This window comes from Pogoniulus pusillus, chromosome 15 (assembly GCF_015220805.1).
Source record: "Pogoniulus pusillus isolate bPogPus1 chromosome 15, bPogPus1.pri, whole genome shotgun sequence".
Taxonomy (NCBI): Eukaryota; Metazoa; Chordata; class Aves; order Piciformes; family Lybiidae; genus Pogoniulus; species Pogoniulus pusillus.
This window is the reverse complement of record NC_087278.1, coordinates 19,501,239-19,517,592: the sequence shown is the minus strand read 5'-3', so window position 1 is coordinate 19,517,592 and position 16,354 is coordinate 19,501,239. Positions and strand designations below refer to the sequence as shown.

The following is a 16,354-nucleotide window of genomic DNA, read 5'->3' as shown; positions in this document are numbered from 1 at the left end:
CAAGCTTGAAAACAGCCCCCCAGGACAGCATCAAAACCAGTCTGCATTAGGAGGCACATCCAAAAGATGGGAATGAAGTTTGCTGGCCACACTTTTGGCCATAGAGGAAAAACTGAGTAACTGCTCTGCCACCAGAAGAAGAATACTCTGAGCAAACTGCTGGTACTTTAACAAGTGACAAACCTGAGACTGACCCACTGCTCAAAATCCCTAATGGTTGGAGCAGCTTCTGGCAAACGGGGAGCATTCTTCCTTCCACATTTCCTCTCTGCAGTACAGCTGAATGACCTCGGTGGTGGGAGAAGGTCAGCACAGATGAGAAAACACTCTTTAAAACACTGCTTCACTGTTTGGTTTTAACTAGCAAACAGAAATTTGGGAAACGAGGCCAAGAGTCCTGCACTTAAAAGACAATGCAGAGGTTCCAAGAACAAGTATTTGGGCCCCCTCCCCAGCAACCTCTTCCTGCAAGTCAAGGAAGTAATAGCATGAACCACCTCCCAAACAACAAGCTAGTAACAGAAAGCACAAAGAAAGAAACAACAGCAGCAACAAAAAGCCCCAAATCCCAAAATAAACCCCAATCCAAACTAGGAAAGAATTCTTTATAGTGAGGTGGTCAGACACTGGCACAGGTTGCCCAGGGAGGTTTTGGAGCACAGAATCACTCAATGTGATCTTCACCTGCAGTGCTGCTTGGGGTTGTTGTGGCCAAAGTGCAGAACCCTGCGCTTGGTCTTGTTCAGTCTCATCCCATTGGCCTCTGCCCACCCATCCAGCCTGGCCAGGTCCCTCTGCAGGGCTCTCCTACCCTCCAACAGATCAACACCTTCTCCTAGCATGGTGTCATCTGCAAACTCACTGATGCTGGACTCAATCCCCTGGTCCAGATGATCAATAAAGCTATTGAACAGGATCAGACCCAGCACTGATCCTTGGCAAAGAAGTCTTTTACGAGTGCTACTTTTCCACAAGGAGGTTTCTGCTTCTCTTCTGCTTACAAGACTCATTTTCCAAATAAATAAAAGCCATGCATTGAGAGTAAAAGCAGAAGTTCTGCTCTGATGAACCCTGACATAAAAGCAGCTCCTTGGTACTCAGCAGATCTGCCTCTGGTGTGCAGTCAGGAGCGACTGCTGCTGACTAGTGAGATAAACAAAGTTCTACTGCTTTCATGCTTGCCTGAAAGGGGATATCAACGCCGTTGTTGTGCAGCAAACTGAATACTATTGTCTTCCATAAAAAGCTAAGCTCCTCATTAATGTTCCATGACCTATCTGGGCAGCTCTTGCTGCAGCACTCAACACCAGGTAAGTGGGTAGAGATGCGCTGGCAGAGCACGCATCACTCCGCACCAGCTTTACGACGCGGAAACGCTCGCGGAGGAAAACTGGGCTGGGAGATGGGGAAATGCTTCATCCAGAACCAACTGACAAAATCCAGCCCCGTGCAGCTACTGATAAAGCAGCACTCCTTAGATTCAAGGGCTGCAGTTTTACTGTGCAAAATGCTCTGCTGCTTTGAGGCTAATTGGAATGTTTTAACGAGAAAAAGTGGAGTCACCGTCCCTGGAGGTGTTGAAGCCAAGCCTGGCTGGGGCACTTAGTGCCATGGTCTGGTTGCTTGGCCAGGGCTGGGTGCTAGGTTGGGCTGGATGAGTTTGGAGGTCTCTTCCAACCTGCTTGATTCTGTGATTTTTCAAGCATTTGTAGTACAGACTGACTGAAATTACATTTAAGCTCAGATGCAAACAAGAGATTTTAGTAGACACTAACAACTCAGGTAGCAAAATAAATATCATTTTTGCTAGGCTAACCCTGATGTTTGGACAGGTGCCTGGGACTGATATGACACAATGGTTACTAAAGCATCACCATCTGTGCACTGAGGCTGTCACCAATTTACAATACTTTTCCCTCCCTCCTGATTTGGATAGAAATAAAATACCCACTCACCCTTCACAGGTATCTACTTGAGTGACCACAGAAGTGAACAACTGGACTGATCTGTTTCTTCCAACTCAGAACTCATTAGTGATTAACAGATGCACTTTGATGCAGAGCTGAAAGAAAACCACAAACAAAAATGAGAGAAGAGAGCAAAAAGGGTGCTATGAGGTGTGTTCCTTTCTGCTTCTGCCATGGCAGCTCACAATTGCATCCCATGTTTTTCACAAGAAGAGAATCACAGAATCAGTCAGGGGTGGAAGGGACCACAAGGAGCAGCCAGTTCCAGCCCCCCTGCCATGCCCAGGCACACCCTACCCTAGAGCAGGCTGCCCACAGCCTCACCCAGCCTGGCCTCAAACACCTCCAGCCATGGGGCCTCAACCACCTCCCTGGGCAACCCATTCCAGCCTCTCACCACTCTCATGCTCAGCAACTTCCTCCTCACCTCCAGCCTCACTCTCCCCACTTCCAGCTTTGCTCCATTCCCCCCAGTCCTGGCACTCCCTCACAGCCTCAAAAGTCCCTCCCCAGCTTTTTTGGAGCCCCTTTCAGATCCTGGAAGGCCACAAGAAGGTCATCTGGGAGCCTCCTCTGCTCCAGCCTGCACAGCCCCAACTCCTTCAGTCTGTGCTCATAGCAGAGCTGCTGCAGCCTCTGAGCATCCTCCTAGTCCTGCTCTGGACACTCTCCAGCATCTCCACATCCCTCTTGTCCCAGGGGCTCCAGAGATGGATGCAGGACTCCAGGTGGGGTCTCAGCAGAGCACAGCAGAGAGGGAGAATCACCTCCCTGGCCCTGCTGGCCACACTTCTGCTGCTGCAGCCCAGGTTCTGCTTGGCTTTCTGGGCTGCAAGTGCACACTGCTGGCTCCTGCTGAGCTTCTCTTCCAGCAGCACCCCCAAGTCCCTCTCCCCAGGGCTGCTCTCCAGCCAGAGAATGACCAACTGGAAAACCAGCACACTGATACCTATGAAAACAGTGTTTTAACCCAACAAAAACGAGAGGTGTAAACTTATGAACAAGGCATTCTACTCAATCTGCTCCTAGAGAGGCTGCTGCTCCATGCCGGACTTCCTCAGTGCTCTAAGTGTTGCCTGCAGTCTTGCACTTTCATTTACATGGTTTCCACTACCCTTGGTCACCTTGAAACTGAGTAAAACTGACCAACTCAAGGGCAGCAAAGGTGAGGTTTAGGAGCAATGAAGGCAAGAGTCCAAGTTGGCCCCAGCTGGGAATGCTGGCTCACAGGGAAGAGGCAGAGCCCTGTTTTATCACTTTGCATCTCCCCTTCATTCCAGCTCTGTTTCAGGATAAACCAACTCTGCTAAGCCAGGACGTGACCGGAGCTCACCATGCTGAATTTGTGTCTGAACTCAATGAATTAGCCAAGGGAATCACCAAATGTCTCCTTTACAATTGGTTTCCTCTTTTTATGTCAACTCATTCCAGCCAATGCTATGTGCTTCTCACAGTTCAGGTTGGAAAAGCCCCCTCAGGATCACCAAGTCCAACTGACAACCCCTACAAGGTTCACCCTAAATCATATCCCAGAGCACCACAGCCAAACAACTTTCAAACACACCCAGGGTTGGTGACTTCAGCATTTCCACATCCCTCTTGTGCCAGGGGCTCCAGAGCTGGATGCAGTACTCCAGGTGGGGTCTCAGCAGAGCACAGCAGAGGGGGAGAATCACCTCCCTGACCCTGCTGGCCACACTCCTCCTGCTGCAGCCCAGGCTCTGCTTGGCTTTCTGGGCTGCAAGTGCACGCTGCTGGCTCATGCTGAGTTTCTGGTCCAGCAGCACCCTCACCTCCCTGGGCAGCTTATTCCAACACCTGAACACTCCTTCTATGAAAAAGATCTTCCTAAGGCCCAGTCCAAACCTACCCAGTCACAGCTTGAGGCCATTCCCTCTTGCTCCATCACTAATCACCTGTGAGAAGAGACCAGCAGCAACCTCTCCACAAGGTCCTTTCAGGCAGCTGTAGACAGCAATGAGGTCTCCCCTCAGCCTCCTGTATTTTGTCCTATTTCATGTGCTGTGATTTACTAACCACAAGGATTTAGATGCATGCAAGCCACCTAGAAAGCTGAGGTAAGCACAAATCACTGACAAAAGACAGCTGAAAGCACTGATACCTTTGACAGAGCTGAGGTTTTAAGGATGGAGCAGGAGCAAAGAGCCAACAGCACAGGCTAAAGTGTGCTATCAGCACTAACTTTTAGGTGGCTCTTGGAGCAATGACTCTCCACAAAAGAACATTCAAGTATGCTGTAAAATAATTACTGCTCACTGTAAAGTCATTAAGTGCTGTATTTAAATACAAACATATCAGAAGCCATACTGTGGTGAGACACTTTGGAATGAAGCTAAACAAATGCCAATGACAGCCCTTTCATTACAACAAGCACTTCACTAGGACTGGCAGAAGCTGTATCATCATACAGATGCTGCAATGGTGCCTGATTTGTTCTGGGTGGATATTTAAACACTGACCTTAGAATCATAGAATCAAGCAGGTTGGAAGGGACCTCCAAGCCTGATTTGTTCTTGGTGGATATTTAAACACTGAGCTTAGAATCACAGAATCAAGCAGGTTGGAAGGGACCTCCAAGCCTGATTTGTTCTGGGTGGATATTTAAACACTGAGCTTAGAATCACAGAATCAAGCAGGTTGGAAGGGACCTCCAAGCCTGATTTGTTCTGGGTGGATATTTAAACACTGAGCATAGAATCACAGAATCAAGCAGGTTGGAAGGGACCTCCAAGCCTGATTTGTTCTTGGTGGATATTTAAACACTGACCTTAGAATCATAGAATCAAGCAGGTTGGAAGGGACCTCCAAGCCTGATTTGTTCTTGGTGGATATTTAAACACTGGCCTTAGAATCACAGAATCAAGCAGGTTGGAAGGGACCTCCAAGCCTGATTTGTTCTTGGTGGATATTTAAACACTGACCTTAGAATCACAGAATCAAGCAGGTTGGAAGGGACCTCCAAGCCTGATTTGTTCTGGGTGGATATTTAAACACTGACCTTAGAATCACAGAATCAAGCAGGTTGGAAGGGACCTCCAAGCCTGATTTGTTCTTGGTGGATATTTAAACACTGAGCTTAGAATCACAGAATCAAGCAGGTTGGAAGGGACCTCCAAGCCTGATTTGTTCTTGGTGGATATTTAAACACTGACCTTAGCTATATAATCATAAAGATGCTGCAATGGTGCCTGATTTGTTCTTGGTGGATATTTAAACACTGACCTTAGAATCACAGAATCAAGCAGGTTGGAAGGGACCTCCAAGCTCATCCAGCCCAACCTAGCACCCAGCCCTGGACAAGCAACCAGACCATGGCACTAAGTGCTCCAGCCAGACTTGGTTTCAACACCTCCAGGGACAGCAACTCCACCACCTGCCTGGGCAGCCCATTCCAATGCCAATCACTCTCTCTGTGGTCAACCCACTCCTTAACTGGATGGCTAATTCTGAGGGCCAAAGCACACTGACATCTGAAGGATGAAAAGACTGCTGCTAGCAAAGGAACTGCAAAGTCTAAAGATCTGATCATCTGCATGGGAATAAAAACCAACACAATTACAAAACCAAAAACCCCAACCCATAAAAACCCCACACCCCAAACCACCACCAAAATAACCCTACCACAAACAAACCCCAAACAAAACCACCCAACAACCTGGTACAACTCAAAGGTCTAAGGCCAGCACAGTGGAGCAATGCTGCAGTTCAGTTTGGTGTGGCCTCACTGATTTCTCACAGGCCAGTTCCAGACAGTGAGTGGCTCCTGCCTTCTCTGTCACTTTCCCTTCTAGGGGGACAGGCATGGGGGAGCATCCCTCTGTCCAAACTCCCTGCAGCCCTCCTATCCAAGCAAGCTTCAAACTAGCAGAGCAGCCTGGGACTCCAGCCCCACTTGCTCCTCTCTTCATTCTCCAGCAGAACCAAAGCTGGTGACAACACAGGTGTGGCTCAACACTTCTGTCTGTGACTCACTACTGTGTCACAATAACCACAGGGCACAAAGGGACACTCAAACCCCCATTTACTGGCACACAGCTACAGAACCAAACCTGATTTCCTGCTACTCAGAACCTGAGAACGATTTCCTCATGTCCTGTTGGTACCCCTTTTTGCTGTCCTCTTTGGCAGTTCAGTTTAGATCTGGTATAGGTGACACTGCTCTGGGAGAGGGGCTGGACTGAATGACCTTTTGAGGTTCCTTCCAGCCCCTGACATTGTATGATTAGTTGTGTCAGAAGGAAGCAAGGGTTGGTAGCTTTAGCAAACTGCCACCTGTGCTTCCTCCATTGCAGACAGCAAATGACACTATACAAACCAGTCCGTGCTTGACAAAGGCTGCCTGAAGTCAGTTCAGCAAGAGAATCATGGAATCATAGAGTCAAGCAGATTGGAAGAGACCTCCAAGCTCAGCCAGCCCAGCCTAGCACCCAGACCCAGCCAATCAACCAGACCATGGCACTAAGTGCCCCAGCCAGGCTTGGCTTCAACACCTCCAGGGACAGCCACTCCATCACCTCCCTGGGCAGCCCATTCCAATGCCAATCACTCTCTCTGACAACAACTTCCTAACAACATCCAGCCTAGACCTCCCCTGGCACAACTTCACACTGTGTCCCCTTGTTCTGTTGCTGGCTGCCTGGCAGAAGAGCCCAACCCCACCTGGCTACAGCCTCCCTTCAGGGAGCTGCAGACAGCAATGAGCTCTGCCCTGAGCCTCCTCTTCTGCAGGCTGCACACCCCCAACTCCCTCAGCCTCTCCTCACAGGGCTGTGCTCCAGGACCCTCACCAGCCTTGATGCCCTTCTCCAAACACCTTCCAGCACCTCAACATCTCTCTTGAATTGAGAAGCCCAGAGCTGGACACAGCACTCAAGGGGTGGCCTGAGCAGTGCTGAGCACAGGGGCAGAAGAACCTCCCTTGTCCTGCTGGTCACACTGCTCCTGAGCCAGCCCAGGATGCCATTGGCTCTGCTGCCCACCTGGGCACACTGCTGCCTCCTCTTCAGCTCCTCTCTCCCAGCACCCCCAGCTCCCTCTCTGCCTGGCTGCTCTCACCCACTCTGTCCCCAGCCTGTAGTGCTGCTTGGGGTTGTTGTGGCCAAAGTGTAGAACCCTGCACTTGGCCTTGTTCAGTCTCATCCCCTTGGCCTCTGCCCACCCATCCAGCCTGGCAGGTCCCTCTGCAGAGCTCTCCTACCCTCCAACAGATTGACAAAACTTAAAAATAAAGGTCAAATGAGCACAATTGTCAACTTCCCCAGCCTGGAAATGAGTGAGACCCAGGCAGTATGATCAGCTCCGGGTGGGCCAGCCACAGCCCTGCCTCTGCAGCTTGCAAGAGCAGAGTACAAAGTGCTTCATCCATTCTGGAAAGAGTTTCTATTGCTGGAATACAGCAAAGTGTCCTAAGTTACCTTGGACTTAGGACTTTCACGTTGCTCAAGGCTGTGTTGAGCAGTACTTTAATTCTGCCATTTCCAGTTAGGAAGAGCAAAACACCAAAGCAAAGCTCAGAACCGTAAGCAACAGCAGCAAATCAGGAGCAAACCTACCGGTGTCCAGTGAAACAGACCTGCTGCTCTGGGACCAGAAACCTCCTCCTTGTCTCCATGGGATGGGCAGCTGCTCCCTTCCTACTTCTGAGCTCTTGTTCTTTGCACATGACGTAGTTAAGGGCCGGAAGGAGGCAATGTGCCAGGCAGGAACAATCAGACAAGCCCTGGGCGGTGGCAGGCTGCCCCGAATCGCTGCCAGTGGCCCCGATGGCAAAGGCTGGAGCAGGCTATCCCCACTGCCTGCCCACCTCCTTGCCTGTGGTACATCCAAGAAGCCTAAGTAGGTGCAAAATTCTCTGCCACCAGTGTTCTATGGTTTAAAGTGACAATGTGAGAGAAAGGAGGTGGCTGAGGTGGCTTCTCCCCTCAGCTCAGAGGGGCTCTCAAAGGATGCTTGCTGAGTACTCTCACTGGGATGGGTAAAAGGTATTGGAGGTAGAAGCTATGAGGAAATTCTTAGTCTCAAAGTCATCTTTGTCACTGTTACAGACTCAGCAGAACAAAAAGCAGCAGGTAGCTCCCCAGACACCCACCCTGGCCACAAGCATTGGTCAATATCCATTGCAGAAGAAGGGAAGAGTGAAAATTACTTGAAGTCTTGGGCTGAGACATCTGACCCCACACAGCCCTCCTACACTCCTTGCTCTAGAAAGAGGGGCAGTACTGGGGCTGTATTTTCCCTCTTCCTTTTTGTATAGGAACAAGTTCTACCTTAGTTTACCTCCCAGCTCCTTAGGCAGGACTTGCATTCTGCCGTAACTGCAGCAACAAACAGGCATTAGTGAGAGGGAAATGGCAGCTGCACAGCAAACACTTCATGAACCTTCCAGCACTGCATGAGAGGAAGGGCCTGACCCAGTCCCACACTCACCCAAGCTAACGTTATGCTCCTTTCCAAAAGGCACATCTTCTTCCCTCCCTCCTTTTCCCAGTCCCAGCTAGGTCATGACCCACAACTCCATATCACCTCTTAAAAAGAGCTCTCCTCCCCTCCTCCCAAATTCAGGGCTATCTTAGTCTCTATTGACAGACCTGAGTCCTACAGAAAAGGTTACAGCTGAAACCAGTGACTGCCCTTAAGTCAATGGGAAACTATTTAAATAATCTCTTCTGATAACAGCAAAGCCCTCAGAGAAGAGGCACTGCTGGTTCCTGCTTCCTTCTGGGTACCACTGACACCTGATTTGCATCAGAACAGAAGCTGCTGCAAGCATCACACATAGAGTCATAGAATCAGCCAGGTTGGAAGAGACCTCCGAGCTCAGCCAGTCCAACCTAGCACCCAGCCCAAGCAACCAGACCATGGCACTAAGTGCCCCAGTCAGGCTTGGCTTCAACACCTCCAGCCACAGAGACTCCACCACCTCCCTGGGCAGCCCATCCCAATGCCAATCACTCTCTCTGCCAACAACTTCCTCCTAACAACATCCAGCCTGAACCTGCCCTGGCACAACTTGAGACTCTGTCCCCTTCTGTTGCTGCCTGCCTGGCAGCAGAGCCCAACCCCACCTGGCTACAGCCTCCCCTCAGGTAGTTGTTGTATACAGCAATGAGCTCTGCCCTGAGCCTCCTCTGCTGCAGGCTGCACACCCCCAGCTCCCTCAGCCTCTCCTCACAGGGATGTGCTCCAGGTCCCTCCCCAGCCTTGCTGCCCTGCTCTGGACACCTTCCAGCACCTCAACATCTCTCTTGAATGGAGGAGCACAATTCATAGTCATAGAATGGTTTGGAAGGGACCTCTAAAGGTCATGCAGCAGAACCCTATCTGCAGACAAATCAGCTTGTGAAGGTCTACAAAGTGACAGTAATGCCTGAGAGCTGGCAGCTGAGCTGGCCAAGCCACTCTCCACCATTTATCAGCAGTCCTGGCTCACTGGAGAGGTCCCTGAAGACTGGAAGCTGCCAATGTGATACTCATCCACAAGAAGGGCTGGAAGGAGGAGCCAGAAAACTACAGATCTGTGAGCCTGACCTCAGTGCCAGGCAAGGTCATGGAACAGGTCATCTTGGGTGCCATCACAAAGCACCTACAGGATGGCCAAGGGATCAGGCCCAGCCAGCATGGCTTTAGGAAGGGCAGGTCCTGTCTCACCAATCTGATCTCCTTTTATGATCAAGCTCCTGCCTGGTGAATGTGGGACAGGCTGTGGGTGTAGTCTGCCTGGACTTCAGCAAAGCCTTTGACACTGCCTGCCACAAGAAGCTCCTAGCCAAGCTGGCAGCTCATGGTTTGGACAGATTCACTCTGTGCTAGGTCAGGAACTGGCTGGATGGCAGGGCCCAGAGAGTGCTGGTGAATGGTGCCATATCCAGCTGGCAGCTGTCACTAGTGGTGTGCCCCAAGGATCAGTGCTGGGCCCAGTCCTGTTCAATATCTTTATGATGATCTGGACCAGGGGATTGAGTCCAGCATCAATAAGTTTGCAGATGACACCAAGCTAGGAGCAGGTGTGGAGCTGTTGGAAGGTAGGAGAGCCCTGCAGAGGGACCTGGCCAGGCTGGATGGGTGGGCAGAGGCCAATGGGATGAGATTGAAAAAGGCTAAGTGGCCACAACAACCCCAAGCAGCACTACAGGCTGGGGACAGAGTGGCTGAAGCCAAGAGGAAAGGGACCTGGGGGTACTGATAGACAGTAGGCTGAAGATGAGGCAGCAGTGCCCAGGTGGGCAGCAGAGCCAATGGCATCCTGGGCTGGCTCAGGAGCAGTGTGGGCAGCAGGACAAGGGAGGTTCTTCTGCTCCTGTACTCAGCACTGCTCAGGCCACACCTTGAGTGCTGTGTCCAGTTCTGGGCTCCTCAATTCCAGCGAGATGTTGAGGTGCTGGAAGGTGTCCAGAGAAGGGCGCCAAAGCTGGTGAGGGGCCTGGAGCACAGCCCTGTGAGGAGAGGCTGAGGGAGCTGGGGGTGTGCAGCCTGCAGAAGAGGAGGCTCAGGGCAGACCTCATTGCTGTCTACAAGTACCTGAAGGGACATTGTAGCCAGGTGGGGGGTGGCCTCTTCTGCCAGACAAGCAGCAACAGAACAAGGGGACCCAGTGTGAAGTTGTGCCAGGGTAGGTCTAGGCTGGATGTTAGGAGGAAGTTGTTGCCAGATACAGTGATTGGCATTGGAATGGGCTGCCCAGGGAGGTGGTGGAGGCACCGTCCCTGGAGGTCTTCAAGAAAAGCCTGGCTGAGGCACTTAGTGCCATGGTCTGGTTGACTGGATAGGGCTGGGTGCTAGGCTGGACTGGATGACCTTGGAGGTCTCTTCCAACCTGGCTGATTCTATGATTCTCCCAAACATCTGTCACAGGATGCACTGCTGCTGAGCCATGGAGTCTCAAAGGGCCAACAGCCCAGGATTTATCAGGGTTGCCCCAATGTCATGATGTACTTTGCCAAATGAGGGCTGAAACCATTCAACTCTGCAAACAGCACATTCTTTCCTACTTCATAACACATTCTTTCCAAGCTCCACCTCGGAGAGAAAAGCAGGAGAGTGGAGTAGCTCTGACACTCAAGATGCTACTTTACCTCTTCCCCAAATCACAGTATCACCAAGGTTGGAAGAGACCTCACAGATCATCAGGTCCAACCCTTTACCACAGAGCTCAAGGCTAGACCATGGCACCAAGTGCCACGTCCAATCCTGCCTTGAACAGCCCCAGGGACGACGACTCCACCACCTCCCCGGGCAGCCCATTCCAGTGTCCAATGACTCTCTCAGGGAAGAACTTTCTCCTCACCTCCAGCCTAAATCTCCCCTGGCACAGCCTGAGGCTGTGTCCTCTTGTTCTGGTGCTGGCCACCTGAGAGAAGAGAGCAACCTCCTCCTGGCCACAACCACCCCTCAGGTAGTTGTAGACAGCAATGAGGTCACCCCTGAGCCTCCTCTTCTCCAGGCTAACCAATCCCAGCTCCCTCAGCCTCTCCTCGTAGGGCTGTGCTCAAGGCCTCTCCCCAGCCTCGTCGCCCTTCTCTGGACACGCTCAAGCATCTCAATGTCCCTCCTAAACTGGGGGGCCCAGAACTGAACACAGCACTCAAGGTGTGGTCTAACCAGTGCAGAGTAGATACCAGCAAAGAGGTGTCCTCAAAGTTATGAGTAAAGAGCTGTATGAGTTTTCCAAGGGCGTTAACCCAGAGGTCTTCCAAGTCAAAGGTTACCTTGTTCTTTGTGCAACATCTCTGCAAGGCATTAGAATTTTACAAGGGTGAGTACCTCCGTCAAAGGGAAGGAAAGAATCAAAGTACAGCTACTCACAGCAGCTTAGCTGAAGGAGCTGGGAATTTACTACCAGCAAAGCACTAAACCACTCTACATTTCAAGGCAAAGAAGGTGGCTCTACAAAGTAAACAGCTAACCTATAACTTCAGTCTTTTCCAAGCCCCTAGAGCCAAGGTTGATTTTATCAGGCAGGGATAGCACAAGCAATGAGGGCTCTTCAAAGGTGCATTTGCCTACCTATTGCCATTTCTTTACACAGCAGCTGCAAAGACCAAAGGAAAACAACTCTAAATCGCCAAAGCAGAGCAGAGAGCATCAAGAGTTCCTGGGGAAATGAACACTGCTTCAGCATCCTGGGTTCTGGTCTGAACAGAATAGAATTGGGGTAGAATGGAATAAGAAAGAATGGAATAGAGTTAGAACGGGATAAAAATGGAACAGAACAGAAATAGAACAGAATACAATTAGAATTAGAACAGAATGGAATAGAATAAGGAAAGTAATAGAATGGAATAGAAATAGAACAGAAATGGAATACAATCAGAATTACAGTAGAATAGAATGGAATAGAATTAGAATGGAGTAGAACACAATGAAAATTAGAATAGAATAAGAATAGTAATAGAATGAAATAGAAACAGAATAGAACAGAAATAGAATACAGTTAGAATTACAGAAGAATAGAAGAGAATACAATGAGAATCAGAATAGAATAAGAATAGTAATAGAATGGAATAGAAATAGAACAGAAATAGAATACAGTTAGAATTACAGAAGAATAGAAGAGAATACAATGAGAATCAGAATAGAATAAGAATAGTAATAGAATGGAATAGAAATAGAGTAGAACAGAAATAGAATACAGTTAGAATTACAGAAGAATAGAAGAGAATACAATGAGAATCAGAATAGAATAAGAATAGTAATAGAATGGAATAGAAATAGAACAGAAATAGAATACAGTTAGAATTACAGAAGAATAGAAGAGAATACAATGAGAATCAGAATAGAATAAGAATAGTAATAGAATGGAATAGAAATAGAATAGAACAGAAATAGAATACAGTTAGAATTACAGTAGAATGGAATAGAACACAATGGGAATTGGAATAGAATAAGAATAGAATGGAATAGAAATAGAACAGAAATGGAATACAATTAGAATTTCTGTAGAATAGAATGAAATAGATTTAGAATGGAATAGAATACAATGGGAATCAGAATAGAATAAGAATAGAATGGAACAGAAACAGAATAGAAATAGAATGGAACAGTTAGAATGGAACAGAAACACAATGGAACAGAATACAGTTAGAATTAGAATAGACCAGACCAGGTTGGAAGAGACCTCCAAGCTCGGCCAGTCCAACCTAGCACCCAGCCCTAGCCATTCCAATGCCAATCACTCTGGTCTCTTCTGCCAGGCAAGCAGCAGCAGAACAAGGGGACATAGTGTGAAGTTGTGGCAGGGGAGGTCTAGGCTGGATGTTAGGAGGAAGTTTTTGTCAGAGAGAGTGATTGACATTGGAATGGGCTGCCCAGGGAGGCGGTGGAGTCGCCATCCCTGGAGGTGTTGAAGCCAAGCCTGGATGAAGCACTTAGTGCCATGGTCTGGTTGATTGGCCAGGGCTGGGTGCTAGGTTGGGCTGGATGAGCTTGGAGCTCTCTTCCAACCTGCTTGATTCTATGGTGTTATGATTCTGCTTTCTTCAGAGGATGAGCTGAAGAGGAAAAGCCAGGCTCTATTCCAACCAGCAAAAGACGACATCACTGCTGTCCCCTTTTTTCCCCCCTCCCCTTCCCCACCCCAGTGTGTGTGCATCTTTTCCTGCTTCCATTTGTAACTAGAGGACAGTGAAATATGTTTGCTGAGGATGTGCTGCAAACAGCATTTAAGGCAACGCTGAAGATCAAGACAACAGTTATTTGCTGGCTGCATTTTTTGCAGTCCTACAATTCTGTCTACAATTGCTCTTACAATTTGGTGTGCAAGCTTTGGTCTGTAATGTTCTCTGTAAATTACATCCTGGGTATGGAAACCAGCCAGCTCCTGGCTTGCAGTTTCCTGGTCTTATCCCCAGGTACCAAGATGTTGTGCTTCCCTTCTCCCTGCAGCTCCATGGGAAAGCATTCCTTACCAGCAGGAGCTTATTTACCAGAGTACTGCATGTTTACTCCAGGGTGTAGTTTTCATTAAATCCTTTCACTTGAGGAAGGAAAACCTTTCTAGAAGGAGCTGACCAGTGGTACAGCCTCCTTTGCAACTGCAGAACTCCTTTTTTTGCAGCAGGAGGGCCATAATTTATTTCTGTGCTCAGAGTCTCCAACCCCAGAGAGTAACTACCCTTTGGCAGTGGGCAGTTAAACACTGGCACAGATTGCCCAGGAAGGTTGTGAATGACACAATATGGTTGAAGATGAAGCTGCACACTACTCAGCATGAGAAAGCTTCCCCTTGTTATAGCTCCCTGTGTCACTCCTCTCTGGGAGCACACAGATGTCTGAACATGCTGACTTGTGCTGTCAGCTGGGTCTGAACAGAGAGGTTTGGCAGAAAGAGGAAAACTCTTATTTCCCTTTCCACACAGAGAGTCAGAGATTCAAGCAGGTTGGAAGAGAGCTCCAAGCTCAGCCCAACCTAGTGCCCAGCCCTGGCCAAGCAACCAGACCATGGCACTAAGTGCCCCAGCCAGGCTTGGCTTCAACACCTCCAGGCACAGCCACTCCACCACCTCCCTGGGCAGCCCATTCCAATGCCAATCACTCTCTCTGACAACAACTTCCTAACAACATCCAGCCTAGACCTCCCCTGCCATAATTTCACACTGTGCCCTTGTTCTGTTGCTGGTTGCCTGGCAGAAGAGCCCAACCCCACCTGGCTACAGCCTCCCTTCAGGGAGCTGCAGACAGCAATGAGCTCTGCCCTGAGCCTCCTCTTCTGCAGGCTGCACACCCCCAGCTCCCTCAGCCTCTCCTCACAGGGCTGTGCTCCAGGTCCCTCTCCAGCCTTGCTGCCCTTCTCTGCACACCTTCCAGCACCTCAACATCTCTCTTGCATTGAGGAGCCCAGAACTGGACACAGAGAAATGGAGGTGGGCACTGAGAGCACACTGAAAGGGACAGGCTTACCCCATCAGAGGGAGCCCTGTAGTGCAAGATCTCTGTGTTAGCCGCTCAGAGGATGTCTGTGTGCAGCATCAACCTGCTCAGCACCTGCCCATCAGTGTAAACAGGCAGGCTGCACCCAGCCCACTGCTGCGTGGGTATTTGAAGAGGCAGCATCAATATCTAAGAGGATTACAAATGAAATTTTCAATACCTTGTCTAGACTGTGCTGATCATTAAGAATGAAATGATTCATTTTTAAACCCAGGTTCCTTTCCTGTGGCTTTTGCAGTTGGTCTAAAAAAAGAAAAACCTGAGGATTTTGGCACTGTGGTTTGCCTTCAAGCAGCAAAGCCCATTAGTGCTTGGGCACTCTGTGTCTCTTAGTTTCTCACTTGAAACTAGATGAATAATGTGTTTGTGTGAGTAACTGAGTGCAGATTCAGTGTTCATGTTGCTGAGACACACTGCTGGCATGAGCAGTGTGATTAGTGCTGTGTGGAACTTGACTTTGTGCTGTTTTCCTCAGTTGTGTTTTCATCAGCAGGTAAGACTGTGGTATCTGGTTCAGTTTTTAATCAGGCATGCCCAAATATCTGACTCCCAGAAAGGCAGAGCTGGGGGCAGGGTAGCAGACAGTGCTGACTGAAGGGTTCTGTACTCTTGGTTACTTGCTGTGACTCTTGGTGAAGGTCTGAAGCTGTAACAGCTTTCCAGATGGGATATTAGAGACAGCAAACCATGCTGAAATTGCTAGCAGCCAAATTTTCATGTAATTCATCTCAGTGGGGAATCCTGGGGTGGAATTCTTACAGCTCCTCAGTCTCTATTGTAGCTGTTATAGTAGAATCTGAAATGCTCTTTGCTGCCATTTGGAGAAAAATGCCTTTATTTTCTGTTCCTCATAAACTCTGTATGAAGAACCTGTTCACAGAGCCAGAGAGTCAGCCAGCTTGGAAGAGGCCTCCAAGCTCAGCCAGCCCAACCTAGCACCCAGCCCTGGCCAAGCAACCAGACCATGGCACTAAGTGCCCCAGCCAGGCTTGGCTTCAACACCTCCCAGCCACGGTGACTCCACCACCTCCCTGGGCAGCCCATTCCAATGCCAATCACTCTCTCTGACAACAACTTCCTCAAAACATCCAGCCTAGACCTCCCCTGCCACAACCTCACACTGTGCCCCCTTGTTCTGATGCTGCCTGCCTGGCAGAAGAGCCCAACCCCACCTGGCTACAGCCTCCCTGCAGGTAGCTGCAGACAGCAATGAGCTCTGCTCTCAGCCTCCTCTTCTGCAGGCTGCACCCCCCCAGCTCCCTCAGCCTCTCCTCACAGGGCTGTGCTCCAGGCCCCTCTCCAGCCTTGATACCCTTCTCTGGACACCTTCCAGCACCTCAACATCTCTCTTGAATTGAATTCATCTGCCCCACTGCAACAACCCAGAACTGGAAGAGCTGGTGACGAGGTTCACCAGAGTCAGGGTTGAAAAAGCAAACAGC

General features: G+C 49.5%; 1 protein-coding gene across 13 annotated transcripts in view; it reads right to left on the bottom strand.

The window, feature by feature from the left end:
* Positions 1–16,354, bottom strand: part of EPS8 (EGFR pathway substrate 8, signaling adaptor) — a 149,422-nt gene that overhangs the window by 88,652 nt on the left and 44,416 nt on the right. For 10 of the 13 annotated variants that reach the window (XM_064155604.1, XM_064155603.1, XM_064155613.1 and 7 more), the window contains one exon: positions 1,956–2,062. The exons of 2 other annotated variants lie outside the window; for them this stretch is intronic. The gene's annotated coding sequence lies outside the window, so the exon portion shown is untranslated. Of the gene's footprint in view, positions 1–1,955; positions 2,063–8,414; positions 8,466–16,354 lie in introns of those variants that run through there. One more of the 13 variants, XM_064155610.1, reaches the window with a different exon arrangement.